The sequence below is a fragment of the Coffea arabica genome, chromosome 7c, assembly GCF_036785885.1.
Source record: "Coffea arabica cultivar ET-39 chromosome 7c, Coffea Arabica ET-39 HiFi, whole genome shotgun sequence".
Classification (NCBI taxonomy): Eukaryota; Viridiplantae; Streptophyta; class Magnoliopsida; order Gentianales; family Rubiaceae; genus Coffea; species Coffea arabica.
Window position 1 is genome coordinate 470,001 of NC_092322.1, and position 5,000 is coordinate 475,000.

Here is a 5,000-nt window from a genome sequence, read left to right on the forward strand (position 1 = left end):
AAAAAAGCAACGACATCACAATGAAATTTGAATCTCAAACCAAAAGAATTCAGAGAAACCCTGGAATTAATAAAAAGGGGCAATCCTGAGCCAAATCCCGTTTTCCGAAACCAAAGGAAAGGTTCAGAAAGTGAAAAAAGGATAGGTGCAGAGACTCAACGGAAGCTGTTCTAACAAATGGAGTTGGCTGCGTTAGTAGAGAAATCTTTCCATCTAAAATTCCGAAAGGATAAAGTGAAGGATAAACGTATATACGTATTGAATACTATATTAAATGATTAATGACGACTCAACTGAATCTGTATTTTTTATATAAAAATGGAAGAATTGGTGTGAATAGATTCCACATTGAAGAAAGAATCGAATATTCATTGATCAAATGATTCACTCCATAGTCTGATAGATCTTTTCAAGAATTGATTAATCGGACGAGAATAAAGATAGAGTCCCGTTCTACATGTCAATGTCGGCAACAATGAAATTTATAGTAAGAGGAAAATCCGTCGACTTTAAAAATCGTGAGGGTTCAAGTCCCTCTATCCCCAAAAAACATATTTGATCCCCCAACTATTTATCCTATCCCCCTTTCGTTAGCGGTTCAAAAAACCTTATTCATTTACTCTATTCTCTTAGAAATCGATCTGGACGGAAAAGCCCTTTTCTTATCACAAATCTTGTGTTATTTATGATATACATATAAATGAACATCTTTGAGCAAGAAATACCCATTTGAATGGTTTACAATCGATATAACTATTCATACTGAAACTTACAAAGTACTCTTTTTTAAGATACAAGAAATTCTAGTACCTAGATAAAATTTTGTAATCCCCTTTCCTTCTTTTAATTGACATAGCCCCCCTTTTCTCATAAAATGAGGATGCTACATTGGGACTGGTCGGGATAGCTCAGATGGTAGAGCAGAGGACTGAAAATCCTCGTGTCACCAGTTCAAATCTGGTTCCTGGCACATGATTAATTTGTATAAGTCTCTCTTGTATAAATTAATTGATATGAATCGACATTCATATTTATAGTTTAGATCATAATAAATACATATTGTTTTCCACTTCAGCGAGATATACCCCATCTATTTTATAGATGGGTAGAACTTTTTAGATAAGGTATCTAAAAGAATTAGATTCTATTTCTTCATCTTTTTTATTTCTGCTCTTCTTTTGTTCAAAAAGAATGTTAATACTTCATATATATTCAAAAGACATATTCAAGGGGTTAATTTAATTGGTTGAGATCAAATCTAGAGGAATTGAAATACACAAGAGATACAAATAAATAGAATCCAATATCCTTTAATTTCTTTGTATTTTCGTTCATATTTGATTTCGTCATTCCTACTTACATAACTTTCTAAAACCCTTTAAATAATGTGCGTAGTAGAAAGTCAAAATTCATGATGTAGAAGTTCATCCTCTTTGTTCGTCTCATCTGAGATAAGCATCTTACAAACCAAATAAATGGGATGTAAGAATACCAACGAATCTCTCATTGTCTTTTTTTTTTGTTAGCCTATTATAGAATTCCCAAATACAAAGGAGACTTCCATTATTCTGGTTAATCTAGAACAGAACGTATAATCCTTGAATATGTGAAATTGTATAAGACGAAATTAGTTTCTTATCCTTCAATGAGCATCTTGTATTTCATAAAAATTGGGAGCAACATAATCCTTGCGTAAGGGCCATCCTATCCAACTTTCAGGCATTAAGATACGTTTCAAGCGTGGATGATTATCATAAGATATTCCCAACATATCATAAGATTCTCGTTCTTGAAAATCCACACTTTTCCAAACCCAGAAGACAGACGGAATCCTAGGATTCCTCCTTGAGACAAATACTTTTATGCATACCTCTTCTGGTTGATCTACACCATACTCTATTCTCGTAAGATGATATACACTAGCTAACAGCCCGCCGGGTGCTACATCATAGGCGCATTGGGAACGGAGATAATTGTAACCATATACATATAAAATAACAGCAATAGAATGCCAATCCTCGGACTTTATTTGTAAAGTCTCTATTCCTTGGTAATCAAAGCCCAAAGATCTATGAATTAGCCCATGCTTGACTAGCCAAGCAGACAAACGACCCTGCATCTTTTTTATTTCTCCCATATTTTTATTTGTATTAAGTATTTCACCTTTACGATGAAATTTATGAAGATTTTTTTTATTTTGTACAAAGAAATACTGTCTAATTCACCAATTCATGGGAAGAGACTGAACTTTTGTATTTGAAAAATGTTTCAGTAGGTATTTCTGAAGTAAAAGTAGATGCCGGTTGATAAAGGAATCCTTGATCATAATTTCCAGTATTCATACTGCGGCTAATATGAAACTTGTGATTTGTAGTAAAACACCGATTCGACCGTTGACGTTGAGGCCTAATTCTATCTTCATAGATTTCTCGAGATATTTTCTTACGAAGTTTTGTTATAGCATCTATAACTGCTTCCGGTTTAGGGGGACAGCCTGGCAAATAGACATCTACAGGAATTAGCTTATCAACCCCCCGAACAGTACTATAAGAATCGGTACTGAACATCCCTCCTGTAATTGTACATGCTCCCATAGCAATAACATATTTTGGTTCAGGCATTTGTTCATATAATCTCACTAAAGAAGGGGCCATTTTCATTGTTACCGTTCCGGCTGTTAAAATTAGATCTGCCTGTCTAGGACTTGATCTTGGTACTAGTCCATAACGATCAAAGTCGAATCGTGACCCTATTAGTGAAGCAAATTCAATGAAACAACAACTGGTACCATAGAGAAGTGGCCATAAACTAGAGAGTCTTGACCAATTTGAAAAATCATTTAATGTAGTTGAAATAACTGAATTTTGGGCTGTTCGATCAAGTAAAGGAAGCTCAATGGAATTCATAACAGTCTCAATTTTATTTTGATTTTTTTCCTTTTTTCTTTTTATTGTCTGAATATTCAGGAGCTAAGACCATTCCAATGCCCCCTTTCGCCATGCATAAACTAAACCAACTATTAAGATAAGTACAAAAATTAAAGCTTCTATAAATACAGATACACCCAAAATATCGAAACTCATTGCCCATGGATAAAGAAAAACTGTTTCAACATCAAAAACAACAAAAACTAGAGCAAACATATAATAACGGATTCGAAATTGTAACCAAGCGTCGCCTATTGGTTCTATACCCGATTCATAACTAGAGAGTTTCTCCGGCCCTTTGCTAATCGGGGCTAAAATTCCGGAAATAAAAAATGCCAAAATAGGAATAAGACTTGATATTATTAGAAATGTCCAAAAAATATCATATTCGTAAAGAAGAAACATAGACACACTCCTATGAACGTGGAAAATATACCGGATTGCTCGATTAGAATTGGAATTGTCAAGTCATCCATACCATAACTTTTTATTTTACTCAATTCAATCAAAACAAGAATTCATTTTTATTGAATTGACGAGTTTCCTTTGTTTACTGCGAAACATATCTCATTTCAAGGTAGAATCCTATTTCCATTATACTTAATTTCGATTTTTTTACTTAGTATAACTCTATATCTCCATCTTACTTTTATACAAATTTTCTTATTTTCACAGGATTCTCTCTAAAGAAGGGGAATTCAAAATAAACAAAATAAAAAAGAATTCTCGTTTTTGTTTAGAATTTTGAATTTCTTTTTTTTTTATTAACTTCTACTTACTTAATTAATATCTATTATATAGATTATCCATTTTTTTTTATATTTTTTGAAATTGAATAAAATAAATAAAATTCTTGATAGCTTTCCATTTTTTATGAATAGAATCAGGAGGTCTTTTTTTTTTTTCTTAGTCATTTAGAATAGAACAAGTAAGATACTGGATGGGAATTTTCATCTCAGGATTTAGAATATCTTGGTCTTGGTATATTCCTTTATATTAGGATCCCATCCCGGCGGAGGGGTTTCGGTTTCTCTTGATTGATTACAGAAAAAGAAGACTGCCCCCTGTGCTTCGCTAGGCCTAGGTAAGGTATACGAAGGCCTATTTAATAACGAAACTTACCAAAGGTATTCATCTTTCAACAAGCTTTAATTTGTACACAAGCGCAGGAGGTCATTCCTAGATCCATTGGGGTTTTTAACAGGGCGGCTCGTGTCACGATTTTTACTTCAAAAATTCACCAACAAGATTAGGTATACCAAAGAAAGGGAATATCACGAACTTCTTGTGAACAAACAGGAAAATTCATATGAAATTCACCTTCACCTCCGAAGATTAATGACGAAAGGTTGCTTTGTTTATCTGCGATTGGAAAAATATCAATTAGATCTATTGAAATATCCGCCTTTTGCTTTTAGTTTTCTGTTTTAAAGAATTCCTGTGAGTGAGCTTATAGGAATAATTTTATTTCGATGAACCGACTCGTTAGTTCCAAGCAACAAAGAATAATGAAGAAATAAAAATTATACAATTTCGTTTTTTGTATTTTGAATTTTCATTAATTCATTTTCATTTTTTATTATAATTAAATTATAGGGCTATACGGACTCGAACCGTAGACCTTCTCGGTAAAACAGATCAAACTTTTTATTATCAAAATGATCTGAACTGTTTCAAAGACCCAACATGCATTTTTTTTGCATTGGGCTCTTTCATTAACTGATCGAAATATCAGCTAGTCTGCCATATTTTTTTCTTTTGACAAAAAAATAAGATAAGAAGATGGCTCCATGTGCTCCGATTTATTATTTTGAATTCTAATCCAAGAGCACTACCAAAGTCTTTCAAGGGTAGGGTTGTCGTGACGTAGGTCTGCCTATGGCCTAGATCAACCTAAGTCAAATGAAGTCTCTACCGTTCCGCTTACAAAATGAAATATGAAACTTCATACACCTTAAAGTTCATAGGACGAAAAGAGATTTTTTGAGGTCCTTATACTCATTAAGCCTAGCATTGAAAATATTGGATATTCACCTTATCAATACCTCAAATCCATGAGAGTGTCCATTTTGT

General features: G+C 33.2%; 1 non-coding gene across 1 annotated transcript; it reads left to right on the forward strand.

Annotated features, from left to right (window-relative positions):
- The first annotated feature begins 897 nt into the window (after nucleotides 1–897).
- TRNAF-GAA (transfer RNA phenylalanine (anticodon GAA)) lies at nucleotides 898–970 on the forward strand. The gene has a single exon. It is a non-coding gene; the product is annotated as a tRNA-Phe (tRNA).
- Nucleotides 971–5,000: the final 4,030 nt, after the last annotated feature.